This window comes from Mus caroli, chromosome 1, assembly GCF_900094665.2.
Source record: "Mus caroli chromosome 1, CAROLI_EIJ_v1.1, whole genome shotgun sequence".
Classification (NCBI taxonomy): domain Eukaryota; kingdom Metazoa; phylum Chordata; class Mammalia; order Rodentia; family Muridae; genus Mus; species Mus caroli.
In genome coordinates, this window is record NC_034570.1 from 113,915,233 (window position 1) to 113,928,039 (window position 12,807).

At 40.5% G+C, this 12,807-nt stretch overlaps 1 pseudogene; it reads right to left on the reverse strand.

The window, feature by feature from the left end:
* Positions 1-8,928: 8,928 nt before the first annotated feature.
* LOC110295985 overlaps positions 8,929-12,807 on the reverse strand; it is a 10,663-nt pseudogene continuing 6,784 nt past the window's right edge.

Genomic DNA, 12,807 nt, shown 5'->3' on the forward strand with positions numbered 1-12,807 from the left:
TGACAGGTCCCCAATATTCATTTTAGGCTGTGGTAAAAATACCTCTTTCTGTGTTGAATCAGTGCTTGCTGCTTTTCTGGAGAACCTGAGTTTGATTCCAAGCAAACAGCCCAGAGAGCTCACAGTAACATGTAACTCTACTTCCAAGGGGTCCATTGCTCTCTTTTATCATTGAGGGCACCTGCATACACATGGGTGAACACACACACACATAGTAAAGGTTAGAAATCAAAAAACAAACCTCACCTTTCCTATAGTCTCTATTTAATGGACATTGAGAGAGTCTTGAAGTTCACCTCAAACCACAAGGAGCTGCTGGGTAGAGGTCTCTTCTTTAGGCTAGAAGCAATGCCATGCCCCATATTAGAAGACGAGGAGGGGAAACAAAGCAGGGATGCTCAGAATGGTGAAGTGTACCCTAGTTAGCTTTAAGGTTCTACTTGACACAGCCTGCAGTCACCTGAGAAGAGAGTATCAATTGATAGGTAGCCTAGATCAGATTATTTTATGGTCTTGAATATTAATCATTTTAAGAAGGCCTGGATCACTGTGGGTAGCACATTCCTAGCCCCATTGAGCCAATAAGCAGTATTTCTCCATTGTTTATGCCTTTCATTTTTGGCTGTGAATGAGTTCTCCTGGTTGGAGGTAATGCTTTGTGGAGTTGTGGAATGGGAAATCTGTCTTTAGGTTCCTACCTGGACTTCTCCTGTGATGGTCTGTGACACTGAATGCAAGCCAAATAAACCCTTTCCCCCTCAAGTTGCTTTAGTCAGGCTGTTTATCACAGCAACTTGAGGGAAACTAGGGCAGTTAGTGCAGTGGACTGTAGGTAGAAGAAAGATGTTAAAGGCAGGAAGAAATTAGAAGTACATTGGGACCCTTTCAGAACTTATTTAGTCTGATAAAGGTGGACAGTCTCTTTTTCTGGTCAACACAGACATTTCGTGCTGTGTATCTGCTGTTTATAATATATTGCTGCAGCTAGTCTGCACAAAGACAGATGATGATGTGTGGCTTCGGCTCCTTAGGAGTTTTCAATCCATTAGGATGGACAGATATTTAATTACTGACCTTTTAGGAGACAAGTTGAAGTGTGCTGTGATTAGAGACTCATACACACCATGACACAAGGTGAAAAGATGTCTTGATTTTGACTTGAATATCTTTATCACATAGATATTCTCAGCAAGGCCTTTTTTTAGGGGGCTTTGGGGATATCATTTGAAATGTAAAGGAAGAAAATATCTAATAAAAAAAAGAAAAAAAGAAAAGTAACATCCAGCATGCCTCTAACAATGATGAGAGAGTGACACACATGAGGCTGGTGGATCATGTAACAGTTTTAACTTCAGATGAGTGTGCATGTGAGTGAGTGTGTGTGTGTGTGTGTGTGTGTGTGTGTGTGTACATGCATACATGTTTTTGTGTGTGTGTGTGTGTGTGTGTAGTGCTTGCTTCCAGCACAGGAAAGATGAGAGCAATTGGTGTCCTCTTCCATGACCCACTTTCTTATTCCTTTGAGATAGGGTCTCTCACTGAACTTGGAGCTTGCAATTTTTCAGCTGGCCTGGCTGGTCGGCAAATCCTTGTGATTTTTCTAACTATACTCCCAATAACATTGGGGCTATAGGCATACATGTGGATAGATCTACCTCTTTATGTGGGTATTGGGCTCCAAATTTTGGTCCTCATGCTTGCACAACCAGCACTTTTATCCTCTCATCCATCTGCCCACTCAGATTTCTTAACTTTTCTTGGAGTCATGGACCTGTCTAAGAAGCCAATGAAATGCATGTATAGACCTGTAGGTATTTTGCAATAATTCACTGGGATTTATGACATTTGTAGAGTCCTTTCCTGAATGGCTGGACTCATTGAGCTGAGCCAAAACCACACAAGAGAGCAAATTTACCAGTGCAAAGCTCCCAGAAGACTCTAAGTGGAGGCTAAAGGGGAAATTCCCATCCTGAACAGCGGATGTCTTAAGATCATGTCAAAGATAAATAAAAGGAAATTCAATTTAGATTTGATTATAATAGTCCCCTGATCTTATCATCTAGTGTTTGACCCTAGAAAAGAACTCTGGTGTAAACAGATAATTCAAGCTGACGGGATACCTCATAACACTCTGGGTAGAGTGAAGCTCATGAGATTCTACAGAGAGAGATAAGAGGATTCCTTGGAGTATAGAGAATGATCTTCATGGACTGCCTTTTTGCAGGGGAACCATATCTATTCAGGCCTTTCATGCAATGCTCAACCTACAATTCTGTTTTTAGGGGAGTAGAGACAACTAACATGGGAGTACACCCTGCCCAGCCCTGCCTACCTTGTTTTATCCAGATTGATTATTCCTGAACTCAGAAGCCTCTGTTGCTTCACTAAATTTCTGTTGTCTTTAGGTTGGCTGTTTTATTTGTATTTCTGGTGGCTGTAATAAAAAATCTCCAAAATAGCAATTATAAGGAAGGAAGGGCTTATGTACCTCACAGTCCTAGCTACAGTCCATCATTGCAGGGAAGTCAGGCAGAAATTTGGAGCAGCTTGTCATATCATATTTACACTTGAAAATAGAGAACAACAAATTTATGAAGGCTCAGGTAGAGTTCTCTATTCTTACATAGTTCAGGATCTGTGCCTAGGGAATGGTACCACCTACTATGGGTTGGGTCTTCCCACATCAATTAAATTTATTAAGATACCCCCCTCCACACACACATACACACAAACATGTCCACAGGCCAACCTGTTTTAATAATATCTCATTGAAACTCTCTACGTGTGTCAAGTTGGTAATTAAAGTTATTACTGGCTGATCCTGTAATCGCCTGATTTATCCATCCAGAATGATAGATGATTCAGTACTCAAGCTCTAGGCTAATCACCTACTCTGTTCTCCTTTTTAATGATGGTGTTCTATAATCCATTTTTTCACCTTTATTTTCATTATCTAAACTCTCTAACTCCCCATACCCTTAACTTTCTCCTTTCTTTTTCAAAGCCTCTACTTGCTACCCTTCTCTGGCACCAAGGTCAACATCATGAACCACCTTTATCTGGGTACAGTCTCCTTATAATGAGTGACATGGCCACATTCATTCTACATTTATTCATGTTTTTCACATTGGACACCTAGGTTGGTCCTATAATTTAGCTATTCTGAGTAGTACTGAAATGAACACAAATGTGCAAATACCTCTGTGATACCAGAAGGACTCATGTCCTTTGGGTAAGTATTGTGTACTTTCCCAGAAGCCTCAATGTCATAAGCTGCCTATTAAAATATCAGATATTAGAAAGATTAATAAAGAAGTGGTGTAACTTCAGAGATTAAGAAAAATTTAGATATTGGATTATTACTAGCAAGTTCTTATGTGACCAAGCCCTGGGTGATTCCCTGACCTCACCTGAGATATCTCAGTATCTGTATACTCCAAATACCATGACTTCTCTGAATTTATTTTATATAGAATGTGGAGAGATTTTGAACTACTGTGAAAACACCTTGATTAAACCTCAGATTAAAAAATAAATGCTTAGCTGTGTTTTCTTCAGAGGACAGAAAGATTATCTTGGCAACTCTTCTCCTGGAGACAATGTAAAGTTTGGAAAATGTCAGCTTCTGGTTAGTTATTCAGAGGTTAAACATTATTTATTTATTTTTGTAGTTGTGGGATGTTGTCATGAAAGGTCCTCTAGGGTTATCTAATGCAGATCCCCCATTTAGCAGGTGGTCAAATTATGGTTATAAAGGTCAGGGATGGTCGATGGTCAGATGTCTGTTAGCAGCAGGGCTCATTAATAGCAGTGGCCTCTTGACTCTTAAGCTCAGGGCTAATGACATATGTCAGTAAATAAGGAAAGGACATTATTATTGTCATTTTTGAATTATTGTCGTAAGGAAGCCAACGATAGACCTATATAAAGGAGATTCAGAAAGACAACAAATGAAAAAATGAACTCTGATGGGTGCCTACAAACACTCAAAGCTTTATGGAATATGAGTACTTAGCACACATCCACTTACATAGCATCTACGTTTTCCACATGTACACATAAGCTTTGCTTATCTCTACATCTTAGCAACCAGAGTCTAATAAGGAATCTAATGTACATGATTTGCAACAAATTTACTTTCACAATCAGGGGGAGAAAAAAAAAAACCCAACCAACATGTGGAAGCCCAGTGCTATTGTAATGAAAAATGCCCACTCTGTGTATGCTCTGTTTCAGACTCAAGTTGACTTTTACAAAGTCTTTCTCATAAGTTAAACATTACTAAATGTGAGAAGATTTTATGGGTATGAAGCTATAAAAAACGAGTCCACTGTTAACCAGGAACTGTAAGTGTACACTGCTATGCCCTGCTTTTTATTTGGGTAATCCAAGGCCAGTGCTCAGCTTTTGTAGAAGCACATGAGCAAAGGGCCCACCTCCCTGCACCCAAGCTGAGCATTTTAGATTCGGGGCCGTACTTTCTTCTCCATCTCTATAGTGTCAACCATCTAATTATATAGAACATTCTCTTTCATCCCATGTCCTCAGTCATCATTCTTTCTTCCTCTCCTTCTTCACATTTTCCTTTATCTCTTTTGCATTTAGTAAAGGAATTTCTATGAAAGTGATTTTATTTTCCTGCCAGATTTAATAAATGGAGAGAGAACTCTGACCTACAGTTTCTGTACCACCATCTCTATAAAGTCAGACAGAAAGGAATGCAGACAGACATCCTTGCAACCCTTATGTTTTGTTTGCTGGTGTTTTTTAAAGTAATGGATCAAAGGCTATGATCTGTATCAGGGAGAGATTTGTTTTATTTCATTTTTGTTTTTGTGAAGGGCAAGCTCATAATAATTTTAAAATTTGGTCACAAAAAATTCTTTTTTTTTTCAGTATTCAACTTTTGTTATGATTTAGTGGTCCAGGACTTTATAAGAAAGCAGGCTGAGCAAGCCATGTGAAGCAAGCCAGTAAGCAGCACCCTTCCATTGAGTCTGCCTTAGCTGATGCCTCCAGATTCAGGCCCTGTTTGAGTTCCTGTCCTGACTTCCTTTGGTGATGAACAGCAATGTGGAGGTGTGTGTGAGCTGAATATATGCTTTCCTCTCCAACTTGTCTTTTGGTCATGGTGTTTCATTCCAGCAATAGAAACCCTAACTGAGACAGATCCTAACTGTTGAGAGTAGCATATAAGGGATAGAGAACATGAGGGGAGTCATGACAAGACAGGCCCTCACAGAGTACCCTTACCATTTCAAAGGAGAGAAGTCGCAGTGTGCAGCTCTTCGATTATAATTCCTTCTATTACACTGGATGCCTGTCAGAGTTGTGTTATGGTTTAGGGCAGGAAGAGGATCATGTAGATATCCTCATAAATTGTCGTCTCTGAAGGGCCCTAGAAGAGTTGTCTACTTTAGATTTTTATCCCCACTCATGGACTGCTCTCCTGATATATTCCTTGCCCCGTCGTCTACTGAGAATGTTTCTTTTCTAAGCTGAGATTAGAGTCTTGGAAGGACATGAAGTGGAGACACCCTTTCTTCTGGTAGGCAAGGCTCTGGTTTTAGGTACAGAGCAAGTTCTGGATAGATTCTACATTCTTGTTCATCTACAAAAGAAGCTCCAGTATTGAAGAACTCTTTCTCTGATCCTCTGTTTTGAGAACCTGTCAGGGTCCTTGCAGGTGAAGTTCACAGAAAGGTGGGGATTCCATAGAACTATCACCCAATGTCAACAGTGTCTTATTCTTTAAAGATTTATTTATTTAATATATATATATATATATATATTTCTGCCTGCTTGCATTTTTGCAGGATAAAAGAGGGCACCAGATCTCATGATAGATGGTTATGAGCCACCATGTGGTTGCTGGGAATTGACCTCTGGAAGAGCAGCAATCAGCGGTTTTATCCTATGAGTCATCTCTCCAGCCTGAGTGACTTATTCTTAATGCAGGCTACTTCAGCCTCCAACAATCTTCAGTTACTACAAGATGCTTTTGTTGTTTTGTTTTGTTTTGTTTTGCTTATGAGTCTGGTGAGTTTACTTACTATTTCACTTGTGGCTCTGTACATGCTTCAGACTGCAAAATTTGGGTTGGCGCATTGCCTTGAAGCCTGCAGGTTTTTTTCCATTTGATTTAAGGAAAGTAACTGGTGTTCAATCTACCTTTGTTCTCTTGTGAAACAGAGATTCTGTATCCAAGCTCTTCATACACTGTCTCTGAAACTAGAAGTCTAAAACTGGTCAAATTTTACTTTGACCCACATATTATTCAGTAGAAATTGCTTAGAAATTGAGGTTTTATTATTGATTTAGAAATTGAGGGTCCCCCATTAGTAGGAGAATTTAGGCAGCATTGCCAATAAGAAAATAAAATCAGCAGGTTCTATCTTGGGGGAGATGGTCTCCAAAGCTATGGACTTTTGCCCAGGATTACATAACCAGACTTGAAATTCCTTCCAGTGAAGTAGGCTCCAAGTTATTTCAGGAGATGGTGATTTTGTTCAAAGTTTTTTTTTAAACATTGTGTTTTGAAATTAGCTTACTAGCTAATGGGTTCTCATAAGGCTTTCCCATAGAGCCTTAGTTTTGGTTAACCCATCCACTATCCTTCCCTTTATCCCATCTTCATGATCCTTACTTCATCTTTTATCTCCACTGTTCCCTGTTGTGTTGCCATTTCACATGTGTTCTATAATTCTTTCAATTGCTTTTAAGTTGCATTGTATAGTAGCAGACTTTTCAGACTCCCTTCCTCTTGAGTTAGCCCTTCCCTTGAACCCCTGACATCTCCCATACTCCCATGCCCCTCCCTGCTTAAGCCTGTCAACTTCGAATAGCCCATTACCTTTATTTTATCTACAATATATTCCTTCTTCTATTAGCATGCCTATTCCCCAAATACCCCTCCTAGCCTGCTGGCTTTCACTTATGCTTCATGTTGCACACACAGCCATGGACCTTAGGATGCTTTCAACCTTAGTCAGGAATTTCTTTGTATAGTGGGAAGCATTCAGTGAAGAGATAAAAAACTAGTCAAAGTGTCAGGAATAAAAGGAAGTATGCTCTGCCCTAAGTGGAAAATCTATGCTAGTCCCACTACCAACAATACCCAGGAAACATTAAGCAATAGAAGGCAGAAAGAATATAAGAGCCAGAGAATGAGGGAGAGTTGCTGTCTTCTGGACATGACATGGTTAATGCAATCATGACCCATAGCAGTGGTCACCTACACAAGACAAACAAGATCAAGCCAGTCAGGTCTCATATCCCACCCCTAACAAAGGAGCTTTTGATAGGGTAGCTGCATGGGGAACAGATGTTACTCTTTTTTGAGGCTATGGGTGCTTGTAGGTTTAGCATGCTTCAGTGGATGATCGCCTACCACCTACCTTTACAAGTGGGCAGCACTAATTTGAATTAGTGTATTATAAAAATACATGAAACAGGGAAAAACAGGGAGTTGGAGGAGGAAGCAGGAGGATATACAACTAGGTTTCATTATATATATGGTTGGCATTATCAAAAGTAAAGTTAAAATATAGAGATAGACTTAGGTAGAAGCTTGATTATAATTTTCATAGTGGTCTAGAGGGAAAACAAGACAGGCAAGATGGAAAATCCCAACAGGAAGAAAGGAGATGGAGAAGAAGAAAGAAAACCGGGTCTTTTGCAATGGAGACTGCAAGCTACATGGTGGAAGGGGATTGTCTTTCAAAGAAAGACTGAGAAAGCTCAGAGCATTAGCAAAATCATGCTCACATCCTGGCCTGGATCTGAAAGAAGAGAACACAAGTGGAGAAGAAAAAGGTATACTTTATGAAGTAGAACTCAAAAGAGTAGACAGGCTTAGCACTGAGGATCTGTAAGCTGCTGTATAGATGGAGGATTTTCTAGGACTTGTAAGCGCATTATCTCAGTAAAAGGATATTTATTCCTCCCACTGCCTTATTATGTCTTCAGGTGTATCAGCTTTTCAGGACAGGAGGGGGAAGACTCATGGCTCGGTGACTGACAGGTCCAGTTGAATGAACTCTTTAGGGAGGAGACAATAGTATGTAATATCCTAACCTTTGGAGCAGATCATGTCATCTTATCCTCAGGATTGGAGATAGAGTTGTTTTGGGTCCAGGAGGAGTGAGGAAGGATGGCTGTAATGTTTTGCTTTCTAGTGTTACAGGGAAATGGGATGTAGAACCCAAAGCTGACTGTGAGGGAGTGTTCATCCTCAGTGGCTTCTAATGGTACTAATCTTCATCTAGCCACTTAACATTTAGCAAGCCAAATGGTCAATTGCAACCCCAGGGGTGAAATATCCACTTCTCCTATGACACAGTTTTAAGTGAGATGTGGGCACAGGGAGGGGCTTGAGACCACTCTGAATGTCAGGGTAACCTGTATTTCGTGGTTTCTTTCTTCATGGGTTTTGAAGCTTTCCATTACTTCCATAAGCTGGTTATTGGATTAAATTCTCTATTTGAAGTTGCTAGGGTGTTTCTTTTTCTCTCTGAATTGGTTCTTACTGACACAATTCCAAGTACAAGAGCCCAGAAAAGAACTATTATTTCCCAGCCTTCTTCAAAACCCGCCGAGTGGTGTCCCAGTTAAGATGCCTTTATCTGAAACCAAGAGAAATCCATGTAGTTGAATTCAAGGGCAAATAAATGGGATGGGTTATGGAGGATGTACTTGGAGAACTACACAGTAGCTGACCAAATGTGCAGAGGCTATCAGATGTCTCTGGGGCACAGCGTGAGCATTAGAAAAGTTGGAAATGAAAATTGTCAGTGTGGTGATTGATATTGATTGTAAACTGGATCTGGAATCACCTAGTAGACAAACCTTTGACATGTGGGCGAGGGAGTTTCTAGGTTGGGTTAATTGAGGAGGTGTGACTATTCATCACAGATGTGGTCAGCAGCATCATGTGTGCTGAAGTCCAGGGCTGAGTAAGAAACACCAGCATTCATCTCTCTCTTCTTCCTCAGTGTGGATGTAAATCATGGCCAACTGCTTCATGTTCTGTATTTTTCTTGTCATGATACTCTGCACCTTTGAACTGTGAGTCAAATATAAACCCTTTCTTTCACAATTTGATTTTGTTAGGTATGCTGTCATGACAACCAGAACGGTGACTGAGAAGGCTGGAAATGGCATTCAGGCTCTTGTGGGTGTCTCGTCTGTTTCTGCAAACTGATACTTTGTTTCAAGACTAAAGGTCTATTTAAGATTCTGTCCAGCAAACCTTATAGATCAGGAGAATGAATAATAAGATCATGGATCCTCTCAACCCCTTTCTGAGAGAGGCATTGAATAACTGGAACCCATTCCTATCTCCTTAATTTTTTAAAATTTGTTTTCTTTTTATTTTTGGTAGTCTTGCTATATAGCCAAGGTTGGCCTTGAACTCTTGACAATCCCCCTGTCTCAGCCTCCCTGGTGTTGGTATTACAGGCATGATCCACCATAGTTCCCCGAAGGCCTTTTTATTCTGTCCTCTGTCTGTTGGCATTATATTTAGGTTTAAAGAATTGTCATAGGTAGCTTACATATTAGTTATGTTTCTGTGGCTCATACTAGAAACACATGCTGACACCTGCAGTGGAAGCCAGAGGAGCAAGCCCAGAATGTGTTAGACAAATAAAAGTGTATTCTTTGGACTTGATGAGGGAGCTAGCATTCCTAGGGGGAAAAAGAATTCTCAGAAAAAGAAGAATAAAACAAAAAGTAGGTTTGTGTGAAGAAGGAAAAGGGCAGAGAGTAGATGGATGAGAGCTGATGACCCACAGCATCAGCTAGAAGGTAGAGCAGCAACGCCAGCTAGGGAATTCAACCAACAGAGTTTGCACTGTGGTTCAAAAGAAGGATTTAAGAAGGAAGAGCTATGAGTGGAGTGATTGTATAAGAGCTTGTAAGATCCTGCAGAAGAGCTGGGTGTGGTTCCCAGTGTCCATGTTAAGCTGCTCATAGCAGCCTGTAAGTCCACTCCATGGGATCCAATACCTCTTCTGGCCTCCAGAGATGCCGGCATTCATGTACACATCAAGCACGCACGTGCACACACACACACACACACACACACACACACACACACATACTTCAAAACAGAAAATAAATTTTCTAAAAGGAAGTAGTTACTCAACAAACTTTCCCAGTCAACAAAAATGTCCCCAAAGGCAGAAACAAAAGAGCTGGAAATAGTATCAGATTCAACCAGATTTTCAGAGAATAAATCCTACCTCATTTTCTAATTCTCAGGGGTTGCAGAAGAACCTCTAGGCATCTTTCTGACCACAGGTGGCATGGGATGGGTGATATAGAAGAACAATTTGGAGGCAGTTATAGATTACAAGGCTTATCTTTGTGGACTTGTATCCTCATCCATGAATATCAACAACCATGTTGTGGTGTTGGAGTATAGTTTTATAAAAAAGAAGAAACTGAGAAAATGGCAGTTTGGTTATTATTTCTTTTAATCCCAAGTAAATCTGGCAGTATTTCAATATAATACATTTAAGTAAAATATTACACCAATGCAATATGTTTCTTCATAACTGTTTTTTTGCATCCCATTAATTTATTCCTATGACAAGCATCTTTGCTTAATGACTCTCCATTATACACTTAATTATTATTTTTTACTTACTTATATTTAATAAATAAGGTTTTTAAAAACATTATGTCCTTCAGCCCCAGATGATCTTTGTTGGGGAAAGACAAAATCATTGGGTTAGTTTGATTATTCTACTCTCAAAAGATAAATGACTTGGCTGGGGTTCTTCTCCTGATTGTCACCTATGGGCAGGGCAGCTTAGGCCAGGGATCACTTCCTGGCTGCCGGCGTTTTGAAGAGTGGAGGCAGGGTAAATGGGGCTCCTAGATAGCTGAACTCAAGCACAGGTAACTCTGCTTCCCCAGGAGAAATGTGATTGGCAATCACATTTGCTTGTGTTATGTTACTGAAGTCAGTCAGATAGAGCCTACAGATTGATTTGTGGTGTGTGTGTGTGTGTGTGTGTGTGTGTGTGTGTGTGTGTGTGTGTGGTATGTGCGTGTATGGACTCCACAGCAGAGCATCAGAGTCCTGCTCTATTTCTCTTTACCTTAAGATCTTCAGACAAGCTCTCTCCCTGATCCTGGTGGTCAGCACACCCCAGTAATCTTCCTGTCTTTACCCTTCATAGTGCTGGGATTATAGATGCTCATGACTGTGCATAGCTGACTCTTCATATGGATGTTGGGGATTTGAACCTAAATCTTTGTGTGGGCACAGCAAACATCCTTATCCACTGAACTATCTTTCAGCTCCCTCTAAATATATTAAGGGTTTCATCAACATCTTTGCTTTGGTTCTTCGCCATTCTGCAGAACAAGTAATATCACCTCTGTTTCACAGCAACCAATCAAGAACAGGACTCCTTCCTTCCAATGCTCTTAACTGTAAGCCGGGAAGCTGACAGTAAAATCCTCTGTATCTTGTGGATCTGCCCTTGTCATCAGTTAAAGTACTTAGGATGCCATAAACAGCTTCTTAAATACTGAAGCTGTAAGTCTAACAAGTGACAGTAAATAATAACATCACTGTCACCAGCTGCTAGGAAGTGCTGAGAGATTGACAGGCAGATCACATTGTCTGTCTCAGAGATTTGAATGTAATGGAAAGAGCAATTATGTAAGATACTAGGAACAGGGAAAAGAGAATGGAAAACCTAGATATGAGATCAGGAAGCAACAAGGTCACAGATGGGACTGGAGAGATGAATTAAGAGTTAGGAATATTTCCTGTTCTTTGGAAGACCTCAGTTTAGTTCCCAGCCCGCATGTCTGGTCACTCAAAATTGCCTGTAACTCCAGCTTCAGGCAGTCCAACATCCTTTACTGGCATACACAGGCACACACACAGACACACACACACACAGACACACACAGACACACACACAGGCACACACACAGACACATAAACACACACAGACATACACACACACAAATACACACACACACACACACACACACACACACACACAGAGAGAGCTTAGAAACTTAGACAGATTCACTGGTTTGATTTTCTTACAGTTTTACTTGTCTGCCTAGGCTTGCAGGCTGCCACTCTGCCCTGTGGGGAGACCATTCTCTTGCCTTGAGACAGGATAATGGAGCTGTGGAAGGGAATCACTTAGTAAAGTGATTATAGTGAGTTCTACCCCCAGAAATCACATTAAAATAAAAATTAGACATGTTGGCACAAGAAATAGGTGGATTCCTGAGGCTTGCTAACCACCTAGCATAGTCCAGTCAGCAAGCTCCAGGGTGTTGAGAGATTCTTTTCTTGAAATGCAATGCACATATCTCTGAGAAAAGAAAACTAAAGCTGTCCTTTGGCCTCTGTATTCACATGAGCATGAGTATGCACACCTGTGTATTCACATTCACATATACAAGTGCACCTGCACATACTTGACCATGCACACACATTTACATAAAAGCACATCCACATGAGAGAGAATAATGATAATGAATATGTATATGTGAATATGAGCAAAGTACATTGCATATACATCCTAAAATGTTGAAATTCAAGCCCATTATTGTATACAAGGGATATATGATAATGTTTAAAATGTTCAGTTATGATGTTGTCTTAGTCAGGGTTTCTATTCCTGCACAAACATCATGACCAAGAAGCAAGTTGGGGAGGAAAGGGTTTATTTGGCTTACACTTCCATGCTGCTGTTCATCACCAAAGGAAGTCAGGACTGGAACTCAGACAGGTCAGGGAGCAGGAGCTGATACAGAGGCCATGGA